The sequence below is a fragment of the Neophocaena asiaeorientalis genome, unplaced genomic scaffold (assembly GCF_003031525.2).
Source record: "Neophocaena asiaeorientalis asiaeorientalis breed wild unplaced genomic scaffold, Neophocaena_asiaeorientalis_V1.1 scaffold601, whole genome shotgun sequence".
Lineage (NCBI taxonomy): Eukaryota > Metazoa > Chordata > Mammalia > Artiodactyla > Phocoenidae > Neophocaena > Neophocaena asiaeorientalis.
In genome coordinates, this window is record NW_020174793.1 from 2,363,532 (window position 1) to 2,384,808 (window position 21,277).

The 21,277-nt window shown below is 33.7% G+C and overlaps 1 protein-coding gene across 1 annotated transcript in view; it reads right to left on the bottom strand.

Moving 5' to 3' along the window:
• The window catches only part of CNTN5 (contactin 5), a 504,363-nt gene that overhangs the window by 196,040 nt on the left and 287,046 nt on the right, over positions 1–21,277 (bottom strand). The gene's annotated exons all lie outside the window — the stretch shown is intronic.

Consider the following 21,277-nt stretch of genomic DNA (forward strand, 5'->3'; position numbering starts at 1 on the left):
GGTTAATTTAAAAAAGTGTTCTTGGCATAATTACCAAGGATCAGGGAGAAATAGCCTAAGTTAGAATCAACTTCATTATATGGAGGCCAAATACAGTTAGGATGGACAGAACTTATCTTACCTTGAGCAATATGAAATGAACAGCAGAATGATTTCCATATTATCCTGAAGCACAAAGTGCCTTTTAGTGGAATATGCTTCTTTAAAATTTAGGATTGATAATTAAATGTTTGTCTGAAAGATTTTCCTCTTCTTTTTTTTTTTTTTACATGAAGCATATCCATATGCCTAGGGTAGCAATCATCTACATAAGTATTATTATTGTAAGGTTTATAATAATGTCTGGTCAGATGAGGCCTGATTCTCTAATTGATTTCATAGTCTTCAACAGTACTGCTAGAATATCAAGTGTTAGCGACACCTTCTAAAGAAAAAAGTTTTTTTTTTTTTTTTTTTTGCGGTACACGGGCCTCTCACTGTTGTGGCCTCTCCCGTTGCGGAGCACAGGCTCCGGACGCGCAGGCTCAGCGGCCATGGCTCATGGGCCCAGCCTCTCCGCGGCATGTGGGATTTTCCCAGACTGGGGCACGAACCCGTGTCCCCTGCATCGGCAGGCGGACTCTCAACTACTGCGGCACCAGGGAAGCCCAGTATTCATTTTTTTAACTCCAAAAATCATACTATAATTTTTTGCTTCTTTTTCTGCATCATATACCATTTTTTAGCTAGAGAAATTAATGAAATCAGAAATGCTACTTTTGATTTGGTAGGACTGATGAAATAGACTTGAATCACCAAACAGCTACTGACAGTCACTTAGAAAGAAAATTGGAGCAAAGATTTCAGCAATGTTTCAAGGAGACATGGATAATTTTATGAGACAGTGCAATGTAACGATAAAGACTTTCAAGTGAAGGCTCAGGAGTTAGATAAATCTGGGTTCAAATCCTTCCCTAATTACTTCCTAATCTGTAATGTAGACACATTCTTTTGAGCCTTTGTTTTGTGGATATAGCATTATCTATCTCTAAGGATTACCTTAAGGATTGAGAGGGAATGAAAATTGATTAGCATTGGGTCTAACACCCAATAAGCATTCAAAAAATAAATGTAGGCTATTATTCATGAAGGAATTGTAGAATCTTAAAATTATGTGGGACTTCATGCATTCACCCTTGTACTCACAGCAAGAGTTACTTTTAGTGTTTATATGATAAAGAGTCATTCAATGTCACTGTTTAAATGTTTTGAGGGATAAAGAACTCAGTAGTTTGAAAATAACCCACTTAATTGTTGGAAAGCTTTGTTGACACTCTTTAATAATAAGCCTAAAAATGGACTTCCTGTTTGTTAATAGCATTTTCATATATCTTATTTCTTTATGGTTCACAACGTACTTTTGATACATTATCTCATTTGATACAACAACCCAATGAGGGAAGTATGTTTCATTCATTTACTCATTTATTCATTCATTCAAAACTATGTATTAAGTATATCCTATGTGCCAGATACTGATCTAGGTTCTGGGGAGTTACAGCTTCATAACAGATCAAAGGGCCGAGATCTTTAGGCTCTTATTTTGGTGTACTTTTTTTTACCAGATTGTTTGTAACATTAATTATTTGTTTCTGTGAGATGAGAATCTGAGTCTCAGATTCTTTCACAATGTCTCCCACATTGCTTTTTTAACAAAAATTAATAAGCTTTATTTTTAGAGCAGTTTTAAGTTCACAGCAAAAGTGAGTGGAAAGTACAAAAAGTCCCCTATACCCCCTGTCCCCACACATACCACCTCCCCTACTATCAACATCCCACACCAGAGTGGTAAATTTGTTACAATTAATGAACCTACACTGACACATCATTATCACCCATAGTTAACATTAGGGTTCACTCTGGGTATTGTACATTCTATTGATTTTGAGAAATGTGTAATCACATGTACCCAAGACTGTAACCTTGTACAGAGTAGTTTTATTGCCCTGAAAATCCTCCATATTCTGCCTATTCATCCCTACTACTCCCCTAACCTCTAGCAGCCACTAATATTTTTACCATCTCCATCGTTTTGCCTTTTCATCAGGCAGTTGGAATCCTATAGTATGTAGAATTTTCATTTGGCTCATATTGCCTCTTTAAATTTCTTCCAATCTTGCTGCCACCAACCTTACTGACCCTCATCACTTCATCATTTACCCCATTCCTCTTCTGACAGATCTGCTTTATTAGGCTGCTCTTTGGCTGAAACCCAGCTAGAAGCTGAGATTGATTGTAGATTGCTTAAACAATTATAAAATAAAAATGCACATTTATACATTTTGTGGTTTTATGACTTAATTTCATGTACAATATCTCACTTGATTCTTAAACTTGTGGTATATTAGAGATTACCAGATTCCTTTACAAATTAGTTGGAAAAATTAAGTGACTTGTGCAGGCAAGTAACTAGATAATACAAAACACCCCAGAATCTTCTGGCTAAATACTATGCTCTTGCCACTGCTACCTATTGGTTTTCTGATACATTTCTACAAAAATCATATTATCCAGTTAATTTTATTTTTATCAAAAGTATTATCATTTTTTCCATGTCTTTTCCATAATTTATAATTTATAGTATCATAAACTATAGAAAATAAGAATAGGGAAATGGATATTCTTGACATTTATTTGGGGACCTCACTTGGATTTCTCATTTATACTATGCTCTCCATGTTTTTCAAATTTATCTAGGTATAAGTAAAATATGGATTATTTTTCCCATTTATTCATTGGTCCAGTGTGATATGAGGAATGGTATATAGAATAAAGAAGATATAGCTACCACTTTAAATAAGATTGTATTTTAATTTAGAGCAAAGATACAGCAAATAATAATCTAAAGACAAGGTAAGAGTCAAAGAATTGAAAAACACAGAATAACATTAAAATTATTAATTGATACTTTGCCGTATCCTTATATTCATTATATTCAGAAGTGGATTTTTAGCTTTGATTTTGTTTGTCATCAATGCCAAGTGTTGGACATAGAGAACCACACAAACTTAATATCTCAAGCTCATGATTTAAAATTGAATAGGGAATATTACTCAGCCATAAAAATGAATGAAATATTGCCATTTGCAGCAATGTGGATGGGCCTAGAGAATATTACACTTAGTGAGGTAAATCAAAGAAAGACAAATATACGTGATATCACTTATATGTGAAATCTAAAGAGTAGTACAAGTGAAGTTATTTAAAAAATAGAAATAGACTAACAGACATAGAAAACAAATTTATGGTTACCAATGGAGAAAAGAAGAGGGGAGAGGATAATTTAGGAGTACTGTATGGGATTAACAGATACAAACTACTACACATAAAATAGGTGAGCAACAAGGATTTACTGCATAGCACCGGGAACTATATTCAATGTCTTTTAATAACCTATAATAGAAAATAACTGAAAAAAGTATATCAATATATATAAAATTGAAATAAGGATCTACAGAGAGTCACAGCAATGAGCACAGCAATCTGTTAGATTAGGATAACAGAAGTAGGCTAGTTCTAGCCCTAGAAGATCTTCTAAACTTAGCCTTTTGGTTAGGAGTGTGGATTTGAGTTAGATAACATTTTGATCTTGGATAACTTATGCAACTTCTCTAAGCCTCAGTTGTTTCACCAGTGAAAAAGAATGATAATAACAACCCTCACTTTATTTTGAAGAATAAATGACATAAAGTATATGAAATGCTTTTTGCAGTGGCTGGTTCATAAAAATAAATTGTAATTATCATGACTATTTTCACTTGAAAACGTTCTTCAGAATAATAGAAGGTCCTAGGGAGGCAAACTATTTCAACCAGAGAAAAATAATGAGAGAAAGTGAAATAATCAATGAGCTGGAGAAGAGGTTCTTTGGTTGGAGGGTAAGTAAATTAACTCGGATAAGGAAACAAGACCTGGAGAAATAAGAAATATGGGGTAGGCAACAGGCCAGGAGATTGATTTCAGGACCTCTGGTATTGAAAGTAAATTTTAAGGCAATAATGCAGGAAGTTGCATTTTGTATTTGTTGATGTTAGGATGATAGTTGCCTGATAAGTATTAGTAGTAACAATGTCCAGGGGAATTCTTTCTCCAAGAAATATTTTCATACTTATCTATATCTTTATCTATCCAGAATATCTGTATCATCAAACATATTGCTTTACTGTATAAAACATTCATTTAAACCACTAACATTTCAATGAGAGTGCTCTGTATTGAGTGACACAATATAAAAATATAAACAATTTTAATGTAAATAATATAAACAATTATAAATGTAATAAATAGATAATCTTTATATCTAAATTCCTTATTTTATTAGCTATTGTGTCTCAACCTTAATTCAAAATTCTTCAAATTAATTTTAACAAAGGATGTGTCTAGTTAAATTCTAAGCTAGATATCTGTTTTGTGTTTTGTTTTCAACTTGTCAAAATAACAAAGCTTAGTACAGAACTTTTAGAAGGCAATTTCTGTCAAATGCTCTACAAATAATATTGCTTTTAAATTTAATACATTAGCACATTATTAAAGTGGTAGGAGGCATGAAGACAATAATGAACTTGTGTCTTATTTACATTCCCTTGGCTGTTTTGAGTGAGAATAAAAACTCATTTAGCATTCTGTGAAGGAACTGAGTTATTGGGTACTCTGACTTGCAAAGCAGGTTAAGTACCATTTATCTTTTCTGATGAAAGGTGAATTCTTACTTAGCCACTGGAGACAAAAAGGCCATTATTAAGAAACATGCCTTATATTCAAAGATCTTATTACTATTGATATTAAGGATAAAAACAAATTTGTTCCTTTAGAAAACAGTAAATGGAATAGCATGTTTGACCACTTCACTTGTCTCATTTGTTTCTGTCACATTTCTGATGTTCATATTTGTGATAGTGATTGTCTTTCTTAAAGGGTGATGATAAGCCTAAATTTCTTTCCCCACCCTCTTCTCCCCTCCCCCATGCTCAATGAAACTTCATTTCTACTGGAGGCCTTAAATAACCATCTTTCTTTATCTCTTAGAAATATGCATGTTGTGATAAAGTGAGTGCATTCAGAGTACTTACAAAATCCTGCCTGAAGTAATAGTGCCCCATAGACCTGCCCATCACTCCAAATTATGTTTATCCAAGAGGTCTTTTGAACCCAAGAAATACTACAAATGTTCAGCAAGTTCACTGGAATAAGCATTAACTTGTGTGTACTATACTGTCAACCCATTATCTTTAGAAAGGAAACCTAATGACCTTTGTCACAAGGTTTCTTCTGCAATAAGAAAAAAAGTTAAAGAAAAAAAAAAGCTAAATGGCAGTAGAAGTATAAAAAGCCATACTCACATGGGCAGTCTACAACCTAGGTGATTTATCTCAGTAATAGAGTGCTTTTGGTGAAAGGTAGACATTTTAAGTAATAATTAAAAAAATTAGTTATACTATATCAAAGAGAATGGTGCATAAACCATTTTGTACACCTTAAAGAAAAATTATGAAGTGAACGCTTATGTTAACGATTATTCAGGTCAGGAACTAAAGTATTGCCAATACTTCCAAAACTACACTGCATGACCCACCATGATCACAGCCATACCCAGCATTCTGACTTTGGCAATGATCATTCTCTGGCTTTTCTTTTAGTTTTAACATCTATATATGCATTTTTTAACAATATAGTTTAGTTTTGCCCATTTTTTAATTTTATAAAATCACAATATATATATACTTTTTTGTTTCTTGCTCTTTTCATTTATTATGCTTAAGTGATTCATCTATGTTGTAGGATGTAACTGTAGTCCACTAATTTGCATTGTTGAGGGGCATTTCACTATCTGGATATACTGTAGTTTATTTATTATTTCATTGTTGATGGACATTTAGGTCATTTTTCATTTTCTCTATTACAAACAGTGTCTCTATGAATAATGTATTTATCTCCTGGTGCACATGTGTAAGAGATTAGTTATCTACACAGAAACAAAATGGCAAAATTCTTGAGTATAGGCATCCTTGCTACATAATGATATTATTTCAAGAGTACTGAAAATATACACTCTCTTCAGCAGGTTTAAGATTTCCCTTTGCTCCATTGTAACTTGGTAATGTCGGATTATTAAAATTTTTCCGAACTTGGAGGATATATAAGGATATCATACTATGTTTTTTTTAGATCTGCATTTTCCTGATACTAATCATATTGAGCACTTTTTCCCCTTGGAGTTCCTCTTTTGTCAAAAGCCTGTTCAGGACTTTTCCAGTTTTTCTACTTTGTTTGTTTTTTTATTGTTTTGTTTTTTGTTTATTTGTTTGATCTTAAGTCTGGATAAAAGATGTTTTTTTAGCTGTGTGTTTGAAATATCTAAATATCTTGTTCCATTCTAAGGTTTGCCTTGACACTCTTTATGGTATATTTTGAAGAACAAATTGCATAATTTTAAAACATATTTTTTAAAAATCAATCTTCCTCAATGGTTGCTCCCCACTCCCTTTCAATCTTTTTTTTTTTTTTAAGAAATTCCTATCTACTCTAAGGTCATGAAGATATTCTCCTATATTATCTTCTAAAATGTTATGTATTTAGGGCTTTAATTCACCTGAATATATTTTTTAATATGATGTGAGATAGGGGTAAAATTTCTTGTTTTTCTACATGGTTTTCAATTTTCAACTGATGTGCAATGTCTCCTCTGCCTTAAGTACCCATAAATATACGGCTCTGTTTTAATCTCTCTCTATTCTGTTTCTTTTGTCTGTAAGCTAATTTGTGTCAGGATTTGATTATCTAAATTCTATAACCTTGTAAGAATAAGACTGTATTATAGTGGTCATTATATTTTACAAGGCATGTTCTTCACCTTTTTCTTTTTGTTCATGTGAATCTTTACAGTTCTTGACTTTTTGTACTTTCATATAATTTTTGGAATTTGCTTGTCCAGTTCCACAAAAGCAAAAATCCATGACCAATATTAAAATATGATTAAGATATTTACTGGAATTGTTTTCTTTACAAAATTGAGTTTTTTGATTCATGAACACTGTATATCACATTTATTTGGCACGTCTTTATTGCCTTTGGAAAAAATATTATTTTCCTACAATTAATTAGATTTAATAGTGAGTTCAAGATTTTTTATATATTGAATATATAAAATATATAAATATATTTTATATATTTTATTTTTTGTATTAAATGGAATCCATTTAAAACATTTTTATTTTGCAACTATTTGTTTTTACTATTATATAGAAGTACTATCATGCTAAACTCTCTTATTTCTAAAAATGTATCTATATATTCTTTTGGTTTTCAGTATAGGCAAATATAAACACAAAAATAATGAGAGTTTTGTTCTTTCACTCATGCATTCTTTATACTATATTATATACTAGCAATATGTCATTATGAAGACAATTATTTTTTTAATCCTGCTTCAACTAATATGCAAATTAAGAAATTCATGGTAAGGTTCATTTAACAAATATAGTAAAATTGCTATTTTAAAATATAATCAGATTAAATATATATATTAAATATAATATAATTATATTTAAAATATAATCAGATTGCTAAATAGTGCTTAGTTCAGTGGCAGATAAACATTTCAAGACATGTACCTGACAGATTTTAAATCTACATGCACTAGAAGTAGTACTTATTGCTTGCTACCGTTCTTCCATATTTGACCAAAAGTTAGCATAAACTAACCTAATTTATATGTCGTTATCAAATTATTGGTTAGGATCTTTAAAATAGTTTGATACTAGAAAATACAGTGACTGTTGATACCAGGTAAAATATGTTCATAGTTTTTCTTCAGCAAACACTTTTTACACCATTAAAATTGTGTGCCCATTTTTCAGGTGTAAAATCGATGTATCTATCGGTCAAGGAAGAAAAGTTAGTATTTATACGATTTGATTGATAGTAAAGCCACTTTGCTTTTATAATTGTCTATAGAGTTTGGAAATCTTTATCATTTCTTTTAAACAATGAACATAAGGTGGATCAAAGCAATTAAATCTGATTTACATATTTTGACCAATTTGGGAGTAAGACAATAAATAGCAGCATTGCCTTATATTTGATTAAATAAATGGAATCTTGAAAATTTTAAATGAATATTACCAAAGATGTTACATAACTTTTTGTTTAAAAATGAATATTTTTAAAGTACTTATAATCCAGGAAAATAACATTATTTTTATTATCCAGGAAGTAACATTTAATTTAGTCTGCACTTCTGAGAAAATGATTGTTTTTAACTGATTGTGCAGATTTACTATCTAAAAATGCTAAGGCTGAAATCCTGTGATAAAATAAAACAAATATGTAAACAATTTTTCTGATTAGAGTTTGATTACTGGAAATTCTAGTTGGATTCTAATTTTAGAATGTTTGCTCAGTTGCCCTGGCCCCTTATTGTTTCTCATAAATCACATGGAACGGAAAATTACATTTTTATGACTTTTTTTTGTGCTCATTTTTATGAGAATATTTTTTGTGGTAAGACATTAAAAATTAATACTTTATGTATAAAAACAATCCACAATATCTTCTTCATGACAGCAATCTCGTTCTTTGGGAAAAGCATGCACATGCAGGAGGATGTAATAAATCCTTAGTTTCTGTCTGACCTTTGGCAGATTACTTAACTTTCTGAACCTCAGTTTCCTCATCAGTAAAACAGGAATGTTGTAACCTACTTGGAAGGGTTTTGGATTATAGATGGCGTTATGCATACAGAGCAGTCATTTTAAAATAATCATTAATAAAAATAACAATAACAATAATGGGTGAACATTAGTTAAAGCAGTGCAAAAACTTCTGACAGGTATTTATGAGTATTGAAGACATTCAGATGCATTTAGGCAAAGGGACTAAAAATGCAGTTTTCACTGTGTGAACATCTCAGGGAATGATGAATCAATTCTTTTCAATCAATAGATATATATCGATCATACACTGGGCACTTTCATTAGAGCTCTGTCAGTCTTCTTCAGGAACACACTGACGTTAGGATCACTTCTCTGTGCCCATGGGTAAGTACTTTTTGTTTAGCTGGTTTGTGTGTGTGTGTGTCTGTGTGTTGTTGTTGTTGTTTGTTTTGTTTTTTGGCAGTAAATACATTCAAAACTGCTTGGAACAGGGAGTCAGAGACCAGAAATCCAGGTCCGGCTCTGCCAGTAATTAACCTTCCAGCTTTAAGTAGCTCACATTAAGGCATCTGTATCTCTACTTCTGACAATGCTACCTTGTAACTTCACACAGTACACTGAGCCCTGTTGCATGAGCTTCACCTGAAAAACAGCACCAAGTGAAAAGAAACCTTTGGGGTTAAGGAGGAGAAAGATATAAATGAGTAGCTGTAGAAGTCGCAACCATTCAGGCTGGCGGCCCTGTCACAGCCAGGGCAGAGAGCAGTAGAAGCTTGATTCGTGATTCCACTTAGAGGGTCAAGGCTAAAGATTGTTCATTTCCTCCAGGAATAAAATTGTGGCTAAAGGATATGTGGTTAAAGTCATATTGTGAAGAGTTAAGAGTTTCAGAAAAAAACAGCATACAGGCTCAGGAGAGAATAGTGACTTAAAGATATTATTAAACAGAGCCAGGCCAGAGGGCTGGATTTAACCACCTGCCAAGCACTTTTCATATAAGAATAAAGACATATTATACCCAGGAAGCTAAGAGATACCTAAACCTATTATAATGAGGTTGAAGGTATTTCAAAATACTTTAGGCATCCAAAACTAAGTTGGTAACATCTGCTTAAATTAATATGGGGAGACCATTTAGAATTGTGCAATTATTTTTACCAAGTAGCTTGCCCAGTGAGGAATAAATCCAGTTTAAGCAACGTTCTTAAAAGTGGTGCTCGTTAGATGGCTTGCACTCTGAGCTCATTACTGTAATCTTGATTACCGTAATCCTCTAGGGGCTATTGGTCCCCATAATTTCAATTTCAGGCAAACAGCCCTCTGAGCACCATTTCTTATCCTTCCAGCTCAATCACTCTAAAATGCCTACACTTTTTTGAAATGCGTAGATATCTACAATACACTGATCCCACCACCTTCTCACATTCCCTGCCACCTTTATTTCCTCACATTCCTCCTCTCTCAACTTTAATTTTATGGTCATCCATTACAATCACTTTTTTGTAAACACACCCTTGTCTGTCTCTCATTTAATTATACCTCATATACAAATCCCATTTGGGGGTGAATCCAATCAACCAACAATCTTGCTTTTGTCTCTTGGTATACCGGCCTCTTCCATTTAGCAGAATGTACTTTGAGCTTAAAATGCCAGGGGATATTTTGAGGGTACCAAACACATACCTCCTTCCCTCCAGGTTTTAAACAATTAGGAAATATGGACTAGGAGTTCCAGCAGTCCTGCCTTACTCCAGAGCTAATTTTGAGATGGGCTGGCAAAAGATGCAGATGAAAAAATGGAACTGATCAGAGAAGATCTTGTTTATCATGCTAAAGAGATTAGACTTTACTCTGTAGGGAGGGAGAGATTATAAGACTTTTAAAGACATACTCATGTTTAGGTTTCAAATACTATAGCAATATTCTACTAGGGAGATTATTTAAAGAGTTACTGAAATAGCCCAGCAAAACATGAGGAAGACCTAGATTATAGGCAATGGTAAGGATAGAGACCATATCTTACATCTTATTTTGCACATTGTATAGTGTAGAATGTAGTATAGAGCTACCTTTATATTCCTTCATATTAGCCTAAAGGTAAAAATATATTAGGAAAAATGAATTTATCTTGTACATAAAATGATCAAACAGTCTTTCTAAGTATATCATGGTATTTTCCACATTGAATATGATCTACTAAAGGATCTACTAAGGAATTACTATTCCATATTCTGTGACATGTTTATTTTGAACAGCAAAATTTGTAACAAACTGACATAAACCTTATTTTGTCATTACAAAGCTGAGATACAAGAGTAGAGACCAAAACTTCAAATAATGAGGGAATGTTTCCCAGGAGAATCTATATATCCATAATTACAGTTTCTGCCCTTCTGATAATAAAAATAATAAAACATAAAGAATATTTAAAGGTTGCGTGTATGTATTCCTGCTTACAAAATTTAAAAGTGATGTATATTCAGTATAATATATATGGAAATTAAAATGTGCATAGAAGAAAATAGAGGTCTTATACAATTCTCCATCTAGATATAATCACTGTCTACACTTGGGACTATTTTCTTCCAGTATTTAATGAAAGGCATTTATGTGAGAAAAAAATTGTAATAGAGTCACTCATAAGCAAGTTCCAAATTCTGAACCTTTAAACATTATTATTAGCTCTTTCTGTTATAAGGAACCAAAAACCCCCTTTATGGGCTACAAAATGTCTATGTTTCTATCTGCACCACTGTATTTACTATGTTTGCAGAGGAGGTAAAGGACATTTCTTCCTTTTTACTTAAAGTTTAGGTCTTATGATGCTTGTGCTGGAATAACTCATGTATTAAAACCCTTCTACTCCAGGGTGTCTGATTCTGATACTGGCCAATAATTTAATGAGCAAATCATGATTGTTAGAGAAAGGCTATGAATAGAGTGATTCTTTTACACTCTTTTACAGACCAAAAGCCCTTACGGCCTCTCGTGGTTTGTGAGCAGACTACCTACAGTTTCCTTGTCTCTTGAGTACTTATCTACTGAGAGAGCCTAACCCTGTTTTCTTAGATTGGCAGGATTCTTGGGATCCAAATCCCAAGAGAGCCTGAAATTCCAGACCATATAGCCAAAAGCAAGTCAATAAGCCTTCCTGTATCTTTGTTTCATCAGTAAGATGATAGTAATGGCTCAGAGAATTGAAAGAAATACAATGATGGCAAAGCACTTTGCAAATACAAGTTCTTAATTGACTGGTCATTAAGAAAACCTATTAGGCAGTGATGACTCCCAGGAGGCTCCTGTCAAGTCACACTTTCCATCTAAATACAAACACATGCCTCCCATGCGTCACACAGATACTTCCTAGGATAAGAGTTACTCTTCAGAAGTTTAAACCCATCATCAGCAAATGGGCCAGAGGTCTGAAAATGCCATCCCAGTGCATGCTCTTTTCAATAAGCACATGTGTGATTCAATAAGGACACGTGTGATTGGTGATTGGAACACAAATAACCTTGTTGTCCTGAATGATAACATTGACAATAGCTAATATTTATTTGGTATTAAGTGCCAGTTTTATTGCTATGCCCTTTACATGCATAATTACATTTATTCTTCACAGGAACTCTATGAAGTAGGTACTATTACCTACTTCAACCTGATTAGTGGGCCACCACATACTCAAGAGCATTGCTTCAATAATTCTTTCCTATTCCTGTGTAGCCATCAGTTTCTTTCCCTTCCTGCTTAAAACTCCTTCAAAAAACTCTGTTACAGATGTTCCCCAACTTAACAATTTTTCTTTTTTTAGTTATTATTTTTATTGAAATAGAGTTGATTTACAATGTTGTGTTAGTTTCAGGTGTACAACAAAGTGATTCAGTTATACATCCATATATATATATTTTTTTTTTTCAAATTATTTTCCCTTATAGGTTATTACAAAATATTGGGTATTATACCCATGATTTTTTCAACTTATGCTTTTTCAACTTTACAATGGTGCAAAAATGATATGCATTCAGTAGAAACCGTATTTCAGATCTTGCATTTTGATCTTCTCCAGGCTAGTGGTATTCAGTACAGCACTCTCTGACTCTGGGCAACAGCAGCCACTGCTCAACCACATCATCACACGGGTAAACAACCTATACACTTAAAAGCATTCTGTACCCCTAGTACAGCAAGCAATAAATTACATGAGATTTTCAACACTTTATTACAAAATAGGCTTTGTGTTAGATGATTTTGCCCACCTGTAGACTAATGCAAGTGTTCTGAGCACATTTAAGGCAGGCCAGGCTAAACTATGATGTTTGGTAGGTTAGGTGTATTACATGCATTTTCGACTTGGGATATTTTCAACTTACTATGGGTTTATCAGGATGTAACTCCATCATAAATCAAGAAAGATCTGTACTTGCTTTCCCTAATAATTCTCCTCTCATTATTTTCTTTCTTTCTTTCTTTTTTTTGCGGTACGCGGGCCTCTCCCGTTGCGGAGCACAGGCTCCGGACGCGCAGGCTCAGTGGCCACGGCTCACGGGCTCAGCCTCTCCGCGGCACGTGGGATCTTCGCGGACTTGGACACGAACCCGTGTCCCCTGCATTGGCAGGCGGACTCTCAACCACTGCGCCACCAGGGAAGCCCTCGTTCTTGTTTGAAACTGCTCCAATCATACTTTTGTCTCCAACACTGTAACTGCTCCTGTCAAGTTACCATTGAATTACATGTTACTAAAGTTTTAGAGTCAAGTCTCTGTCCTCATTTTACTTTAATGTACCAGCATCATTTACACGAGGTATCACTTTCTTTTCTTGACCTCTGCTATCTTTTTCTCCAACTTAAATGGCTGTGCCTACTTTCTTTTTCTGATTCTTTCTTTATTTGAAGACCTCCAAATTTTGAAGTGCTCTACTTCTAAAAACTCTGTTGCACCAACACTTACTCCATGATGAGCTAATCAAGTCTCATGGATTTAATTACAATTTATATGTTGAAGACTCCAAATCTCTAGCCCTAGTTCATTCCTGTTACCATCTCAGATATCCAACTGCATTTAGATATTTTTATTTGCATAGGGTTCTCATTTAAATTCCCCAGGCCCCCAAACTTACTTATTCTGCAACATTTCTGGTTCAGTAAGGAGTAAGGACCAATCCATTCTCCTAGTTCTTCCAGTTTTTTCAAGTTAACATCTTAGAGCCACATTTTCTCTGATGCTTCAATTTCAATCAGTTAGAAAATCCTGTCCTTTCTATCTTCAAAACATACCACTTCTCACTAACTCTACTACCAAACACTCTGGTCCAAGCCAGACTTTTGTTTGCCTAAATGTATACAGTAGCATCCTAATCCCTCTCCCTTCTTCTACCATTACACACTACAGCTGCTCATTTTTTACACAGAAGTCATAACAATCCTTTAGAAAATAAGTCAAATCATGCTTCTTTCCTCGACCTCTCCAAAGGTTTCTAGTCTCACTCATAGTGACAACCAAAGTACTTCAGTGAGTGGTAAGAATCTATGTGTTCTGGCCCCTTACTATCTCTATAGCCACATCTTCCATCACACTTCCTTTCACTCACTCAACATTCGTCACACTAATCTCTTTGCTGTTTATCAAACGAGCAGGGCTTTTTTAATTACATTATATGAATTAGAAATGTTTACCCCTATTTTCTGGCACTCTTTATTCCATTTACCCTGCTTTATTTTCTCTTCATTATATTTAACACCATCTGACAAATTGCACACTTTTAAACATTTTGGTATGGGTTCTTCCAATAAAATATAAATTATTTGATACAGAGACTTTGTTCACTGATGAGTTCCCACCATTGAGAAAAATACCGGTCTGATAGTGAACACTCCATAAATATTTATTGAATGAATGAATAACAACTCAGAAATGTTTATCATCAGCACCATTTTTTTCCCTTAGAGCCAGACCTATGTATAACCAATTGACTACAAGATTTTTACAGATGAGTATTTCAAATTCACCCATAAATCAAATCCCTCCCTAGCCTGCTCTCTTTCATATCTCTCATATTTTATTTTCTTTCCTATTTCTTCCTTAGGTAATGGCACCCCAATCCAATCTGAACATGCATAACTATCTCTCCCTCAATCTCACTTTCCATATATCAACCAAGTTCTGTTAATTCTACTTTTTTTTTTTTACAAATCAAGTACTCACTCTTTTTTAAAAAATAATTAATTAATTATTTTTGGGCTGTGTTGGGTCTTCATTGCTGTGTGCAGGCTTTCTCTAGTTGCAGAGAGCAGGGGCTACTCTTCGCTGCGGCGTGCGGGCTTCTCATTGCAGTGGTTTCTCTTGTTGCAGAGCTCAGGCTCTAGTTGCATGAGCTTCAGTAGTTGTGGCTCGCGGGCTCTAGAGTGCAGGCTCAGTAGTTGTGGTGCACAGGCTTAGTTGCTCTGTGGCATCTTCCTGAACCAGGGATCAAACCTGTGTCCCCTGCATTGGCAGGTGGATTCTTAACCACTGCGCCACCAGGGAAGTCCCAATTCTACCTCTTCAATATTCCTCAAGTCAGTCTGTTATTCTTCAAGTTCACTGCTAGTGTCAATGTTTAGGGACCCATTTTTTGTCACCTAGATATTTATAATACCCTTTTAACTGGTATTTGGCTCTCTTCCCAACTCTTAAATCCATCCTTCATACTATTTGCAAAATAATTACTACAAATACAGGCACTGCTTTGCTCTCTTTACACTCATACCATTTTTTTTTGCATACTTTTGTTAAAATGCTTTCACAGTGTATTTCAATTAATTGTTTCCATTTATTAGTGGAACTGAAGCTCATAGAGATAAAGTGATTTGCCCAAGTTCCCAGTAAGTGACTAGATTCCAGGTTTGCAATTTCTACTCCAGGATACTTCATTCATATAAATATATTGTTTCAATGAGGAAGATTTTATTTAAGAAACACTAGATGGATAAACTGAGATAGTTATTGAACCAGAAAAAGATTCTCATCTTTTGATTTAATCATCTGAATATTTCAGATGAGAATGTATTTATTATGTTATTATTTGCTTTATTCCCCAGGAGAGTTTCAGTATTTAGAATGGTACTTGGGTGTTCAAAAGATATACTTTTTAAACAAATGAATAAGTGAGGGAAAAGTTTCTAATATGTTTCTGGTTTGAAATAAAATTTATACTTGAAACTCTGTGAGTTTACTAGTTCACATGAGGAATTTCACAATCTGAGCTTCCCATAAAAGTATGGCAGCCTGAATATTTAAATGGAAATTTAATTTTTATTTTATATAACTTCCCTGGTATGCATATGTGTTGAGATAGTGCTTTATACAGGCAAGCCTAGGAGCTATTGTGGGTTCTGTTCCAGACCACCACAATAAGGAGAATATCCCAATTAAGTGAGTCACATGAATTTTTTTTTTAATTTCCCAGTTATGTTTACACTATATTGTAGACTATTAAGTGTGCAATAGCACTATATCTAAAAAAAATAATGTACATACCTTAATTTAACAATACTTTATTGCTAAAAAATGTTAACCATCATCTGAGTCTTTAGCAAATGGAGTATTTTTTGGCTGGTGGAGTATCTTGCCTTGAAGTTGATGGCTGCTGACTGATCATGGTGGTGGTTGCTGAAGGTTGGCTGTGGCAGTTTCTTTTCTTTAAATATTTTTTTATTGAATGAAAAATTCTTTAAATTCTAGAGTGCTTTACAATTCTCAAAAGTTTCACATACGTGATTTTATATAATTCCATAATACTTTTTTTTTTGCAATTTCTTAAAATAAGACAGCAATGAAGTTTGCCACATTAATTTACTTTTTCTTTCATGAATGATTTCTTGGTAGCATGCAGTGCTCTTTGATTACCCACAGTAGAAGATCTTTAAAAATTGGAGGCAAACCTCTCAAACCCAGTTGTTGCTTTATTAACTAAGTTTATGTGATATTCTAAATCCTTTGCTATCATTTCAACAATCTTCACAGCATCTTAATTTGGAGTACATTCCATTTCAAGAAAACAATTTCTTTGCTTATCCATAAGAATCAGTTCCTCGTCCATTAAATTTTTATCATGAAATTGCAGCAATTCAGACACATATTAGGGCTCCACTTCTAAATTAGCTCTCTTGCCATTTCTATGACCTCTGCAGTTACTTCTGTCACTAAAGTCTTGAACCCCTCAAAGTCATCCATGAGGGCTGAAATCCATTGCTTCCAAACTCGTGTTAATGCTGATATTTTGAGCTCATCCCACTAATCACAAATGTTCTTAATGGAATCTAGAATGGTAAATCTTTCCAGAAGGTTTTCAATTTACATTACTTGCTCAGATCCTTCTATGGCACAGCTTTATGAAATGCATTTTTTAAAGAATAAGGCTTGAAGTTGAAATTATCCTTTGGTCCATGTGCTGCAGAATAAATGTTGTATTAGCAGGCATGAAAATAACAAGCATTTCATTGTACATCTTCATCAGAGCTCTTGGGTGACCAAGTGCCTTGTCAATGAGCAGTGATATTATGAAAGGAATCTTTTCTGAGCAGCTGGTCTCAACAGTGGGCTTTACACTATTCAGTAAAATATGTTGTAAACATATATGCTGTTATCCAGTCTTTGTTTTTCCACTTATAGAGCACAGGAAGAGTAGATTTAGCCTAATTCTTAAGAGTCCCAGGATTTTCAGAATGGTAAATGAGCACTGGCTAACAGAATCACTAGTTTTAATAGACCCTAACAAGAGAGTCAGCCTGTCCTTTGAAGCTTTGTAGCCAGGCATTGACTTCTCTCTAGCTATGAAGGTCCTAGATGGCATTTTCTTTCAATAGAAGGCTGTTTCATCTACACTGAAAATCAGTCAGCTAGTGGAGCCATTTTTATTAATTATCTTAGCTAGATGTCCAGGAAAAATTGTTGCAGCTTCTATATCAGTACTTACTGCTTCACCTTTCACATTTATGTTGTGGACAAGGCTTCCTTCCTCAAACCTCATGAACTAATCTCTGCTGGCTTCAGGCTTTTCTTCTGCAGCTTCTTCATCTGTCTCAGCTTTCATAGAAAGGAAGACAGTTAGGGCCATGCTTTGAATTAGACTTTGGCTTAAGGAAATGTTCTGGTTGGTTTGATCTGTTCTCCATATCAGTAATAAGGCTGTTTCACTTTCTTATTATTCATGTGTTCACTTTCAGTTTCCTTGAAGAATTTTCCCTTTGCATTTACAACTTGGTTAACTGTTTGACACAATATGCCTAGATTTCAGACTATTTTGTCTTTTGACATGCCTTCCTCACTAAGCTTAATCATTTCTAGCTTTTGATTTAAAGTGAGAAACGTGCAATTCTTCCTTTCACTTGAACACTTAGAAGCCATTTCATTATTGTTGTGTCTCAGGGCATAGAGAGGCTCAAGGAAAGGGAGAGAGACCGGGGAATGGCAGGTCGGTGGAGCAGTCAGAACACACATAACATTTATCAATTAAGTTTGCAGTCTTATTTGGATGAGGTTCATGGTGCTCCAAAACAATTACAATAGTAACAGCAAAGATCACTGACCTCAGAGCACCATAACAAATATAATAATAATGAAAATGTTTGATATATTGAGAAAATACCTAAAATATGACACAGAGTCAGAAGTGAGAAAATGAGAAAATGCTGTTGAAAGAGTAACACTGATAGACTTGCTCAATGCAAGGTTGCCACAAAACTTCAATTTGTAAAAAATACAATCTATGCAAAGCATAAATATAGCAAAGAGCAATAAGATGAGGTATGCCTATATGTAAAAGCAAAATGGAAAATAGGGAAATCTTTAGTAAAACATAAAGTTTCTCCACTCAAAATCTTTTATGTGTCATATATATTTTGTCACACATATATATATATGTGTCATTTTTACTGGAATATATATTTTAATTATATATATTTATATGTGTAAGGAAATATATATATTAGTAAAAGTGTTAACTTGATCAGAATATCTGTATTCATTTTTAATTTCTTCACTTTTTCTTTCAGGTTTAGACATGGAGTCACATTACCATAGGTCCTTCTTGGTATACAACCTAAATAAGGATGGAAAGATGAAAAAAAAATGTCTCTTGTTCTCCCAATTGTTTGTTTCTGTGTATTGCTCAATATTTTTTAAGTTTAGCAAACCAGGAACTTGTTAATTTCATGCCTTTGATAACTGAAAGGTGTCAGTCAACATAAATCTCTCCTGGTTTAAAAGATATATATTTTGTTTGTTTGAACAAGTGATCATCCTCTTATCTTTCTTTGGAAGGAGCTTTAAAAGAGCTGAAAACATACCTGTGACTGTCCAGGCAGTAAAAAGTATTAACTTATATGTTATTTTTTGATATAATTTATTATTAGATTGATTGATGAGAATCATAAAAATAACAGAAAAGAATAAAAGAAGACTGCACATGTAAATTAGTTTTCTTCAGAATTATATAAACCTCGATAGAAGTAGAACAAAGTTCATTTTACTTTTTCAAAGCAAATTGAGAGAAAAGCAAAAGAACTGGCATAAACCAGACTTTTGGCAGGCTCTAAGTACAAATACAGATGAATATGTGATCTTTAAAAAAGATGGGGAAATGCCACTGTCATAAGGAGTGATATATGAAGAAATTTTATTTCCATTTATATTGAATAGAAGAATTGAAATGCAGATCTTGAATACCATATTCAAGGGTAAGGTATCTCAAATTCCTAAGGCCAGTATTATAATGATGGTTGTTATTTTGTATCTTTACTTTGACAATCCTGGGTTTAATCTGATCTTTATTGAGCTATGGATGATTTAGCCACATCTATTTTCCTAATTCAGCAAAAGACTATTCTTTTGAATAATCTATAGGTGAAGAGTATCATTTTTATATGCCCTGAACATATACTGAAATTCCAGATAAAGGTGACAAATAATGTCACATACCAGTATTCAATAAATTACAAGCAGAGATGAGGCTAGAGCTAACTCAGGGAACAGCAGAGATATATCTAACAAAGTGGACGAGGGACCATTATTTAGAACCAGCCTGTGAGTTATGATTGGAACCAACTGGAAACAAGAGATTGCTGGTATTATTTGAGTTTATGAACTTAAATGAGAGGAAAAAATTATGAAACAACACAAGCAACTGCAACTGTGATATTAACCATATTAGTCAGAAAAGAGCCCAGTGAAACTGTAACTAATGTTAAAAAGCAGTAGTAAGGGTAATATTCATGGGCAAGTTTACTCTTTTTTTAAGATAATGAGCCATATTTGCCTGTGCTGAGTAAGTAGTAGGTGCTTAATAAATATGTTGCTTGTTTAATAGAGAAGATTAGCAATGGAAGGGAATTAGAAAAATGATCAAGCTTAGCCCTCACAACATTTTGGTAAGAAGCACATGTTTTATCTGGGAGATTTAAATAATTTTTTCTCTCTTCTATCCAACATAACATAAGAACTTGTATTCAACATGGAAACATACATATTCCTCATTAAAACTTGAACCATGTTGTCTCTTTAGTACCCCTAGAGAAAATGCAGTAATTAATTTTTACAATAAAAGTAAAAAATGAATCAATGAACCAATGAACAATTAATTAAACCAGTATGTATTGAGAATTCTCTCTGTCAGACACTGTATTAAGTACTAACTACAAAGAGTTGAGTAGGTAGGAGGGGCAACATAAACAAATAATTGCAATATCCTCATATTTGGAATAGTGTAGAAAATAAAATACTATTGAAATACAGTAGGAGAGGCAACTCACTTTGCTTGTGTTGGGTAGGTGGATATGAGGCCATGGGAAAGCTTTTCTGGGGAAAAGTCATTTAAACTGGATCTTGACAATTAAGTCAAAGTTAGGCAAATCAGCAGGTGTTGGTAAGGGCATTTCAGGCTGATGGATGATCAGAATGTGCACTTTGTTGCACAAACATTTTATGAGTAGCTTCAATGTACTAGTACAGGTTAAGGGTACAAATATGAATAACAGATGGCCCTTGACTTACAGGAATTTCTATTCCAATGAAGTCAATTGACTGATAAACAGGTACTTTTTAATAAAATAAAATTACAATTTATCATTTATTAGACATTTAGCCATATGCCAGGGACTGGCATAGGCACTTTATATTCATTACCTCATGAAATCTCCACCACCCACTTCATAATATTGTGAAACAGAGGCTTGGAAAAGTTAATTTGCTCAAGGACAAATAGCCAAGAAGATGCAGAGGCTGAATTTTTATGAGGGAATACCACCCTTTAAGGGGAACATAGAAGAAAAAGGGGTTCTCTAAACAGATAATGGAGGGTTGATAGCTTGCCCTTCCAAGTTCATATTTCATTTATTTTGGTAAAAACTGAGTTTAAAAAGAAAACTCATGCTCAATAAATTCAGTTTTGTATGTAACTGAATTATTGGAAGCAGCTATGAGCTCTTCTTTTCTATCATCTCTGAAAAGACATATTTCCTTTATCTTTTTTGTTGATACATTTAGGTAGTTAAAAATATCTATCATTTGTGTCTTTAGCAGTTTTTATCTCACTTTTCTATTTAGCTTTCT